General features: G+C 36.9%; 1 long non-coding RNA gene across 1 annotated transcript in view; it reads right to left on the bottom strand.

Annotated features, from left to right (window-relative positions):
• LOC122810960 overlaps positions 1–6,177 on the bottom strand; it is a 405,942-nt gene extending 399,765 nt beyond the window's left edge. The window contains exon 1 of the long non-coding RNA XR_006366165.1: positions 6,115–6,177. This is a non-coding gene — a long non-coding RNA (uncharacterized LOC122810960). The remainder of the gene's footprint in view (positions 1–6,114) is intronic.
• Between the last annotated feature and the right edge of the window lie 6,745 nt (positions 6,178–12,922).

The raw sequence follows: 12,922 nt of genomic DNA, 5'->3' as shown, positions 1-12,922 counted from the left end.
ATTTGAAGCAAAATAACACTGCTGCAGCAGATCCACTTGTATACGACTCCAAGAAACTCAAACTGGCACCCAGCAAGGAAACTTTAAACTAAAACAAATTCAGGTACCACAGAAAAGGAACTCAGTACAGCCTTGCAGTTCAAAACTTCAGCTGGTTTAATAGTAGTTTACCTACTACTTAAACTACTATTAAACCAGCTGAACTTTTGAACTGCAAGGCTGTACTGAGTTCCTTTTCTGTGGTACCTGACTTAGTTTTAGATCAGTTATATACACTGATGCTATATATTGTTGAAAATAGAGATGGACTGAGGTTCTTGTGCAATCATAGACTTAGACAGGACTGGACTCTTCTCAACTCAAAATACTGAATTGTCTGAAATAATATCAATACAGGACACTGCTGTACAAGAAGAGATTCAATTGCCAGAGAAAGAGACTGTTCCAGAGATGTGCAATTACACTGACAATGGCTTTGCAAAAGCCAGTAAATAGTGTGGGGAAAAAAATAGCCAGGGAATTGTCATGGCTAGGCTTGTATAGGCCCTAGGGCTGATAGCCTAGTACCAACCTATGAACCAAAACATAACCTGAATTGCTAGTTAAGACTGAAATTGCTGATCATGACATCTTACAGTTATGACTGTTGTACCTATTGAAATTGTGAGGGATGAAATGTATTAATCTGCACCAACGACCGGTCTAATACACAACTGACACTTGGTCTTAAGACCATGCAGAAAATGTACATTGCTGCCTCAGTTTGTGACCTACATCTTCCATACCCAAATAAGCTTTACACTGAACAACTGCAGAATATGGTTATGATATCGGCTTCCCAGGATTTCACCCATTTTGCTCTCAGTTCAATGTCCTCCTGTGCTTTTGTAGCAACAGTAATTGAAACTTGGCTATAACAGTTTTGCAGTCATACACAAACAATATTTTCAGGTTTGGCTATTGATACCTATCTAGTGGTGGCAGCCTTCCTGACTTTATGATACCATGCTGCCAGAAGTTAGAACAAATTTAGCATGTCAAGAATGCAGTCTCAAAATGAGCCAGCCATAATATAATTATTTGGTAGGTATAGATAAAACAGTCACTCTTCAAGAGGCAGATGCCAACAGTTAATAGTTCCCCAGGTTAAATATTTACCTTTATATACATCAATAAAACACCAGCTATATGTTTTTGAAATTGAATAGTGAAATTCTTTATTATAGACATTTATTGTTAAGAAATGCACTTTGAAAATTAAACAAACAAACAAGTATTTACTTTCACAGAGAAGTACAAAACAAAAACAGTTAAACAGACATATTTTGCTTTGAAAAACACTAACAACGAATCTAGTCCTATTGGTACTATCAGCTGAAGATGTATTGCAATCTAACTACCAAAAATCTAAGAGCTGCAGTGCACTATCCCCACCTCTGTAACACAAAGAGATGGAGCCATGGCTGTGGCTCAGATAACCTAAGTTCAATTAGAGGTTTAAGCACTAAAGGATCTTGTCTTGGATAGGGAGGTGGGAATAAAGGCTCTCTGCCAGCTTGCCTATCCTAGGAGAAGGACAGGGATTTTCATCCAATGAGACACTCCCTGATGGAGACAAGGTCACATCTCCCTGGTGGCAATCATGCTATAATAACAGGGGGATATGAGTGAGTGGCATGGGTAATAATGTCTATGTCATCATGTTTGCTCTGCCTCACTAAAGTTCCTTTCCCCATATCAATAAAACACATATAACCATGTATGTAATGCCCCCAAGTTTTACTTTTTTTTATGGAGGAAACAGAATGCCTTTAAAATTGTATGCCTCAAGGTTATTCTCTCCATGGAAAGGGGAGACCCACCAGCAGGGCTACAGCTGAATTCAGCTGGGATCCCCTGTCCCATCCTAGATCTAGCAGAGTAGATGCAGAAAAAGGGAGAGATAGGTACCATGGGCTAATTAGCTAAGGGCAGAAATTAACAGCAAGAGGTAATGGGGGTGGGGGCAAAATCATAAATAAAAAACACTTGCAGAGCACTCACAGGTAGAATTCATAGGCAACAATGACAATAACTCTAAACAGCAAGCTGTCTCTCTTTCCTGCCCACAAAGCTCATCAGTACACTCCCAGATGTAAGCAAAAATAACCGAACGTTTTGAGCAGTTGAACTTTTTAACATAGAAGGATTTCTTTTTCAGAGGGTTGTCTTGAAACAAATCATCATTAGATGTATGCAGTCAGCAATGTCTCTTAAGGCAAGTTCACTTCCGCATTTAACAAAACATTTTAGATTCTTGCATTTCCTTTAAAATGTCCCATTTTCACATTTAACCATCTTGTTTGCAAAGTCACTCAGCTCTGTAGGAAGCTTTAATACATTTATGTCATCACCATCTTTGGCAAGAAGTGGGAGAGTCAGGAAAAGCAGAGCTCTGGCATGAACATTTTTATATATAATTAGGTATAGTTCCAAATTCTAATACACTTTACACAACAGACCACTTCATGAGTCTTACACAGCTTTGCACATTTTATGTGCTGCATGTTTGGCTGGGAAAATAATTTGAGGTTTCATACAGGCTTATATTTAGAATCTTTGCTAAAAATACAGTTGCATATTATATACCGCTACTGCATCTCTGCATCTCTAGTAGGGTGTTATAGACTCGTTGGCATTACTTAGCCCACATCTACGGCAAGGTAATTAAGATGTTGAAAACTGGGCGAATTATCAAAATTTGCATATGAAATGACTTTTGTAGCATACTGTCATAGGAAAGATGAATTTCCAAAGCTGCTAAATAAGAATGTAAATTTATATTGCATTAAATAATTGCAACATGTTATTTCTGCATAAATGTATAAACAGTTAGTATGTATATCATGTGACATGCTTTGAACAGTATAGAATATTTATGTCTGTGTGAAATTTAATGCATCTAACGTAAGAAAATGGATGCATTGTACAGTGTACTATAGCATGAGGCTATGGTGCATGCAGGACATTCCATGGTTCTGTCTTGCTGCAATGATAGTAGAGTGCGGACACATCCAGTCCAGTCTGTACCCATGTCATCTCATAGGACATCACGTATGAAATGCTCTGACACAAATAAAAATTCAGTATTGTAAAAGCTTGGAGGAATTTGGGGATTTGTTAAGTAGACTGGAGGGCAAGAGGGGAGATGAACTACCCAAGGAGAGGTGGCAAATCTGAAGTCCTATATCAGGGACCAAACCTTAACTGTTGCAGGTGCTGCAAAGAGCACATTTGGTTAATATCAAAGACTGAAACAATACTAATTTCATGGACTTTGACTTAGGAATAGGGCCAATTCCCATCATGATATTAGAATGATTAGAAAGGGGCGAGGGTGGTGTAATGGTTAAGGTATTTGCCTTACAAACACAAGGTGCAGGGTTTGAGTCTCACAAAGGATAATTGGCTAGGCTTAAAAATGGCTCGCAAGGGCAGTTAGCCTAGTACTAATCTATGAACCTATGAACCCAAAAGACTTGGAGAAATTAAACAGGCAGTAACCCTTGAGGCCTGTTCTCCTGACCAAAGTCACAGATGCTACATAGCCGGCTGTTGGTGCAGGTCAGCTGATGTTTGCTATAAGCATACAGCAGGGAGACTAAGAGGGGCATAACAAGTACGGTGGCTGGTTGGCTGTAGCTGCCTCAGAAAAGTTGACTTTTAAAGATTAAATACTACAGATAGATCTACACAAACTAAAGTTGTAAATCTGAAGCCTCAGATTAGGATTCAAAAAAATGGACAGTGGGACCAGTTACTCAGACAGAAGTCTGAAAATGTTTCCAAACAGGTTATAACTCTGGTCAGCTAATGCCTCAGTCTATAAAAACATGTAAACTAAGGAGCATTAATAACAAAAAATAAGCTATGACAAAATCTACAGAAAAGGATTACATGGAAACAATGATTATGTAACAGAATGAACAATGCCAGTATTCTGAGCATAGGCAGTAATTTCAGAAGTCGTGCTCAGCATGCTAAGGTCAAGATGAGTTCAATGAGATAGGATAATGATAAGAAATAAGAAAAAGAGCAGTCTCATGCCTCACTGATAAGCAATTCTGTCATCAGGCATTGCCCTCCTCTTCAAGAAAAACAGATCTGTGTGCAACACAATTACTCGTGTGAAATTATGAAGAAATTATATGATATGATAGACTAAACCAGTGTAACACCAACAATTATTTACAAATGCACTGTTAAACATCACCTGCAGTGTTCGACTACTAAAGTAGGAACGTTTACTTATTAGTTTGCAACACTGCCTTCCTAGTCCAATGAAACAAACAGGCAAGACCAAAAGAAATATATATATATATATATATATATATATATATATATATATCAGTATATCTGTAAACCACCAAAGAAAGACTAGAGTGCATTCATCCCAATGCAGATGGCACAAATGTAATGGCAGCAATGCACACTCCTTAATTTACAGTGAGATATAGAATTACGAGCTCCAAATGAGCCTGTATTTCTCCAACCACTTGTGTGTTTGAACCTTGTCAAATTTATAAACACCTGAGGATGCAGAAGTAATACTTTCACGGGTTATGGAAGTGGGTGTACATTTTTGTAGACAGAAACACTGTTACAGTTGCCAGTTTGTACGAAACTAGGATCTTCTCGTAACTGTGACAGTCTGGCTTCACAAAAGCCTGCACGAATATGGTCAAAGTCATTCTAACCATGTCACTGCAGAAATACTGACTCATCTGAAGTCAGCTGTTGGAAAAGCAGTATAACGTCTATAATCTTAACGTAACGGGGACTCTATGCTACTTGTGAAATCCATGCACATTGAGGATATCATGATCTGAAACTAATTCAGGTGCCATCCTCTTAATAGCTTTATGCCTGCAAACAAAAGATATTGTATAATCTCTGTAATGAAGGTTAGTACCAGCATTTGTTGGCTTCAGTACTACTGCATATATAACTGCAAATTTTCCAGAATACTATAGATCCTTTGGGAACCCAGAATATCTGTACAGGACTTGTATGTGAAACAGAAAACATTTCATAAGGCAACAAATGCTGTTGGGGCACTTCCATCATCTGAAATTACTTGTGTGCTTATCTTCCTCATCAACAAATGCTTGTGGTAGCTTATGTGGTCATTTATATTTGGTGTCTTATGAAAAGAGAAGTAAACACTGAAGACCATTTTTCCAGAGAGATAATACTGCACGTACCACAATCATGGCATTTTGAAATTTCTGCAGAATGCAGTGCCTGTAATCTAAAAAAAAATATATAAATATATAGATATATGTATATATGTTTAGTAAGTGTAAGTGCTCAAACTCTTTTCTGCTTTCCTTAAAGAATTAAAGTAAGAACATGGAGTTACGCAATAGTTAATAGGCCTCTTCTGTCAATCAAGCACTCTAAAGTAATATATTTCTTTATAGTTCCTGTGTAAATATGTATTGATGTTGGTGTCCTCATTACTTCAATAATAGGTTATTTTAACACCTACTAGTCTTTATTGTAGTTCATGAGGCTTTAGAGTAGATTATAGGTCAGCCATTTGTGCCTATCTGATATGAATTACTATTCATTTTTTTCATCCATCAAAATCTCATGTAGAAACACTTTTAATGTTATCTTTCTGGCACTGATTGCACGTTTCTGTTATACAAGCTAAGGGGAAATATTTGCATGACATACATTCATGTATATATCTTGTGCCACAAGCTCAAGTAACTCAAGTCACTCCACTTATACCCAAACAAACAAATAAATACAAACAAAACAAATAAATCAAAGACTCGTACTGACAAGCAGACGCATATAATATGCTGTAGCTGTGCTTTACTGAGGTAAGTTTTGTGTTTAATAAAACACTAATAAGTCATAAAGAAACAGTACTATTGTGAGGCAGCAGACCAGCTAGTATCCAATATTACTATCACAAGGAATTCGAAAATAACAAGAATCCCAATTTAGAAAAGTTTTACTATGGCCTGAGGTACTTGCATAATAGTACATGATGCATTAATTATTTACCACAAGAAAGAATTGCAGTGCATGCTACCTTTGTCTGTTAAATCAGTGACTTACCTTTAGGACAGACTGAGCAGCTCACAAGGGATTCACTCAATATTATCCAACAGAAACTCACTGCAAAAAGATAAGAAAAGTTAAGTTTAGACAGCAGCACAGTCCAACCTACCCCCACCACCACCAAAAAAGAAAGATGTTTTTTCTATTGACACTGCAGATGGACCTTAGCTGTGTGTTACTAGGAACAAAACCTCAAATGCACCTAGCTCTTAATTTTCTAGAAAAAGAGAAAGACAAAATAGCAGCACTTACATGTTGAAGAATTACTGAAAATCTAGAAAGAACTTGACAGTTATTTGATTTGTTCTTATACAAAAACATAAAGTCCTACAGTAATTGTAGATACTTATGTTAGCGAGCTGCAAAACAGAAGCAAAGCCTGCATATGGTGAGTTACATTAAGAGAAATAATAATGTGTCAAATAATAAATGATGAAACGGGGGTAAGCCATTAACAAAAACAGAGCTGGCCTTTTCAAAAGCTGTGAATACGTGAAACAGTTGAAACCTTATGCTAAGGTATAAGCAGACAAACTGTGGTTACTACTAGCCTTACTCCACTCATAACAAGAAGTTATTTCAGCTGATTCTCATGCTTCGGTACATGCACAGCAGTCACCTCTTTCCTAGATTTTCAAAAAGACTTTTGATTCTTCTCACTGGCAGTATTTGGATAGAACAATTATCCCTAAAACTGTGAACAAATAACATTGTGCTCTCATTCTAAGGCTCATGGTATTGAGATGGTGGATGGGATTGCATGCCCCTCTGATCTTTAGAGCTATGCTGTCTAGATCCTTATATACTTCAAAAGCTATCTTTGACAAATTTGTCTGGAGCATGGACCAGAAAAAGCGCGATCCTAAAGAGCCCATTGATGGCTCATTTCCAAAATCAGAAAATCTCATCCAAAACAAATGTATCTGGAGCCAAACCTGTAAGAAGTATTTGCCATTGGGTGCTTGAAGGATCTGAAGGCTGGGTTGCTCACAGAGTACAACTATGGCTCTGCCTGAAGAACTTGTGATTCATGTAAAAATTAAGTCACTATAATCAATTTAAAATTATAAGAGAAAAAATTAACACACGTAACTACTCCTGTAGCTTCAGAAATCAAACACTCAAGCAAACAAAACTCAGTTGTCTCTGCTGGATAAACACAGCACTTATACAGGAAAATAATAAGTCAGTAACTACATTTATCCATTTGTCCTTTTCAAATGAACTTCTTCAGAAAGTAAAGTTTCTATTCAAAACACATTTTAATACATTACAAATAAGTCAGATGACTTCACCTATTTACAGCAATGTATTTAACTTCTTAAATGACTCAATTTTAAATAACATTTATTGGTAATTTGATCATTTAGACCAGAAAAAAACAAAAAATTTCAGTTCTTTGGACTTCTAAGATGGCTACACACTGTGTAACAGGTTAATTTCAGCTCTCCCAGTATGAAAACAGAAACTCAGAAAAGACTGCCAGTGAATTTGTCTTTTTGAGCACATTTCAGTAACTGGCTAATAAGTGCACTATATGGAAGCCAGCAAAAAAAGAAATTCAGAGAACCTGAAAGAAAATCAGTCACAAAAGGAGAGGAGAAAACACTGCCTGGGAAGAATCCTGCAGCTGTTCAGCGAAAAACGTTCAAGCTCCAGCTTTGGTGCAAGACATGACTTCAGGTAATCTAACAGAAAAAATAAGTCAAAAGTGCTCAAAGCTGCTTAAAATAAATAAAACACTGAAGGAGTATTTCAACTCAAATAATAAAAGGCTAGAAAAATGGAAGAAACTTTAAACAGATATTCAGATAAGATGATAAAACTGCAAAATAAGAGGATGAAATGAAGAAAAGGCTAGCTGAGTGTGAGGCTGCTCAAGAAGAGATTTTCAAAAATGGTAGAATCAGAGAACAGAGCATGTAGAGAAAGCCTGTGATTTTCTGTTGTACCAGAAAAACTGGAAGAAACACAATGTATTCATTTTAAGAAAGCACAAATAAGCAACTGGACTGATATTCAACAGCAGGAGTTGTTGATTGAAAGGGCACATCATTTGTATGTCCTAAACATGGCCGCGAGAAAGCAGCCCAGACCTTAAATAGCAAAGATACAATCCTACCAGCAAAAAGACTTGATTCTGACAAAAATGTGGTAGAAGGACAAAGTACTAAAAGTGGGAGAAGTAGAGTGTTTGTGGAAAATGATTACTTGCTGTCCACCAGGCAGAAGAGTTGAAATGTATTCCAACAATCAGGGAATTATCTAGAAGCAAGTGTGAGATTCAAGCTACTGTATCCAGCTATTTTTAGAAAATTTTTTTCCTGGAGGGAAAAAATCATTTTTTGATGCCGAACACACTGACCCTACAGAGATAGAAAACCTGCTAGCAGATAAGCTGGGTGAAAATTTCACTCTCTTATCCCCTCCTAACTTACAAAAAGCCTTCCTCTGAACTAACCCCCAACTCACATATCTGAAGAGCAGATCATCATTGCCTTGTCCAAGGCAAGAAACACAGTCTCTATGGGACGAGATGACATTCAAAACTGTGTTCTAAGCAGGCTAAAACATGATCGAGCATCACCACTAAGTACTCTTTTCAATCATAGCCTAACCACAGGGTTTGTTCCTGTGGAATGGAGAACAGCAACAGTTATTGTCCTCCACAAAGGTGGCCTAGCAATAGAGCCAGGGAATTACAGACCTATAAGGCTGACCAGCATCATCTGTAAAGCCATTGAACATATCATTATGGACCTCAGAAATGAAGACATGGGTGACCTCCAAACCCTGGATCCTAACCAATTCGGCTTTGTGAAGGGCAGATCCTGCTTTCCACACAATTTCACATTCGCGCATTACAGATAAACTTAGCAAACTGAATGTAAACCCCTCCTTCATTGTAAGATGGGTTGCCAACTGTTCACAAACTGGACACACACCATCAAAGTGGATGACTCCACATCAGTCAGCAGACCTGTTACCAGTGGGTTTCTACAGGGGTCACTGCTGGGCCCCCTACTGTTTGGTATATATATTTCTCAGAAGTTGAGGTCAAAGACAACTACAAACTAGGAGAAATCATTGAATCCACAAATAATGTCAGTATAGGGTCTCACTCAGACCAATGACTGGTGCATTAGTCATGGTCTCAAACTGAATGCAAAGAAATGCATCATCATTCCCTTCAACACAAAAAATGTCCCCTCATACTATCAAATCAACCCAATACCCTAAGTACCCATGAAGTGGTAAGGGACCTGAGATCATAAGTTGACTTCAACTTTAATTTTGACCACCTAGTATCTACTATAGTAAGGAAAGCTTTCTATTTAGCACACTTGATTAGTAAAGGCATCACCTTGAGAGCAAAAGAAGTTATAACTCCCCTATACTCGGTACTTATCCTGAGTACAATACTCCATTTGTCATGTACCATACTAAGCACCTGCAACAATTAGAAAGACCTCAGAGATTTCTAACAAAGAAGATCAAGGGGTTCCAGCATGTGCCTTACACAGACCGACTAAAATCCCTGTCACTATACTCTGTATCATATCAACTTCTTAAAGGAAACTTATGCCTGGCCTACAGAGCAATCCAAGTCCCAAACCTAATGAACTTGCTGCATATCTGTAAATTAAACAGGAGTAGGGCAACCCATTCCAGGGACCTAAATATGGCCTGCAACTTAAATAGGACATGCTGGAGGGACAGATTTATTTCCCAGCGACTGCTGCATCTCTGGAACAATGTTCAAAAGGAACCTGGATGAGTGTATGGGGCACCATAAATTATCACCAGGGATAGAGCCCACAACCCTCCTGGACATGGGCAGTCATCACTAAATGCAATCTTGGGTATTGACTACCATTTCTATGGTATTACTTTGGGATGAAATGGCTAGGCTTAAAATGAATTCTGGGTCAAAAGCCTAGTAATCACCTATAATTCTATTATCCTATGAACATGCTAAGGCGGAAATACAAAAGTTTGTCCAAAAAAAGTGAGCTATCAAACAGAATGGGATTCTGCTTCTTATTCTTTTGATAATAAAGCCCATAGAGATACTATGCCAGTGAAACATTTTCCAATGATCCAGATGAAAATGCTTGAGAGACAGAAAAAAGCAAAAGAGTGGACTAGAAGAATTAAAAGTACATTGGAAATGAACCAGAAACTGTATTTGGGAGATGGAGATCAACAGGAAGAAAACCAGCAACTTTGAAATTGATGAATAAACCTGGAATTACAAAGCATTAATTACATCTGTGAAGTATGACAGAACAAGAAAACTTGGAAATATTGGACTTTTTGACTTTGTTGAACTTGTAGGAGACTCAAAGGCATACACCCTACTTTGTGACATTAATGTTTGGAAAAACATTTAAGATAGGAGATGAGGAAGGATAGAGTTGACTGTAAGTAAAACAAAAATGTGTTCTTGACAGTATTTTTCTAATATATGTCATATACTGCATGCTATAAAGTAAAGATTTTCAGTTACTTTTGGGTGCAATAGGAATACTAAAGTAAACAGGTGGCCCTATTCTTTTCTTTCTTCTTTTTCAATTTTAAGAAATGTAGGCACTGCAGTGAAAAACAAGAGAAAGCCTGGACAAAAGAGTGTGATATAAGAAAATGGATTTGCCTTTTTTTAACTTTTGCATAGGGGAATGACTGGATTAAGGCCCTTGTCTTGATTTAATTACAAGTTTTAAGGGGAAGCAAATAAATAAAAGAACACAGAATATGATGAAGTTTCCCACTAGCCCATAAATGTTCATAGTGAAGATGTGTAGTGGAAGGCAACTGTATGTCTGGTTCTCATGTTTCTATGGAGACAATTTGATAAGGGGTCAATAAAAACAGAATACTTATTTTTTTCAATGGCTAGGAGATAATATTTTCTGAAAGCATTCAAGTTTATTTTTTCTACATCTGGGAAAGGAATAAAGCTGACAGCTCTTAGTGGAAGTAGAAGCTTAGTCTATCATGCATCCTAGAATGGATAACAACTGTTCCTATTAGGAGGGTTAAACTTCATTATTTGAAGATGCACATAGTTTGTGTGTTAGTATTAAGTTACTAAGTTTGGGGGGGGTGTTCTGGGGGGGGTGAGGGTTTTCATTAAAATAAAAAGTTTTGTAAGATGTGACATAGGTTCAAATGGATATCAGAATAAACAAATGTGTAAAAGATCAACCTGCCAGATATTAGTGTATGCATGTTACACAAAAGCTGAAACTAGACATTAAAAAAGTTGTTATACATAACAGGTGGTAATAACGTCTTATCATAAGAACACTTTTAATATTATGTTTAAATGTTAATGGTCTCACAGATTTATGCAAAAAAAGAATAGTGAACTATATTAAAAAATGCAAGGTGCAAAGAGCTATGCTACAGGAGACACATTTGGAAAGGACTGAACATGTAGATTTGTTAAAGTAAGGATTTTAGCATGGTTATTCAGTGGAATATCTGAGACAAAGAAAAGGGAGTACTTATATTAATTGTGAGAGGTAGTGATAGAAGTGGGAAAAAAAGATAATTATGGTAGATTTATAGTACTAAGGGGCAACTGGAAATGGAATAGGATTATGCTGACATGTATTTATATTCCACCTAAAACTGCTAGAATAAGGTTTAGAAAATTCTGGGAGAAATGATCAGCTTTCAGCATGGAATAGTACTTATAGGTGGGAACTAGAATTTGATTTGCATCAGTGAGGCTGTATCTGGGGGCCTAGAAGGAAAAATAAAACAAAAGATGTTAGATTTTTGAAGTGATTTATGAAAATATTTGGTATGGGACATGTGAATTCAGTAGTAGGAGTTCAGAGAGAATTTACATATTATTCCCCAAGGTACAATAACTGGGTTAGGCTAGACAAAAAATATATTACACAGGAGCATGTGCATTTAATTGAAAGTTTTGATATGAATTCAATAAATATTTCAGATCATGTGCCAATAATAACTAAAAATTAAAATGCAGGGTAATTAAATAAAAATGATACACTAGTGCTTTCCCACCTATCTGCTGAAAAGAGAGGAATGTAAAAAATAGGTAGTGGTAATTATTCAGAAGTTATTATGGAAGATAGACATTTCTTCTGAAAATATAGCTACAGATGGGGATAAAATTAAAGGGGCCTATGTTCCGCTACCAAATACTAGAAACCTCAAACTGCAAAACAATGAAAATAAAACAGCAAACAAGACATTTATCGAAAAACAGTAACAACAAAAAAATACATCAAATGGCCATAGTCAGTCAACACCACACACACAGCCAACCAAGGAGGAGGGCTGCACTCCACACACCCTCACGATGTGGGGGGCTGCTTCTTCATACCCCTCAACTATATACAGCAATGCAAGACTGCAATACAATGGGGAACAGGGCAAATTTAAAAGGTTTATCTTCACTTACCTTATGCATCACGTTACTTCCTGGTTGCTGGCCAACTATGGCCATTTGTTGTATTTTTTTTCAAAGTTGTCATTGTTTGAAAATACCCCTTTCTCTGTTTTACAGTTGTTATTTTGTGGATTAAGATTTTTAAGATTCGGTAGCCGAACATGGACCCAACTTAAAGTGGAGATTAAAAATAGGGTGGAAATAAAAGAAAAACAGATACAGTTAAGAAGTAACAAGAATTATTTAGAGGGGCTGACAAAGGTTTAAGTATTGCAGAAGAGGGGAAATCTCACAGAACAAGAGAAAATAAGGCATTAACTCGATAATATGCATGAGTTTAGAAAGATTGCAGTTATGCAGCTGGTTTTAATAATA

Source organism: Protopterus annectens, chromosome 9.part0, assembly GCF_019279795.1.
Source record: "Protopterus annectens isolate FY-2018-M chromosome 9.part0, PAN1.0, whole genome shotgun sequence".
NCBI lineage: Eukaryota > Metazoa > Chordata > Ceratodontiformes > Protopteridae > Protopterus > Protopterus annectens.
The sequence above is the reverse complement of the archived record's forward strand: the minus strand, read 5'-3'. Positions and strand labels throughout refer to the sequence as shown.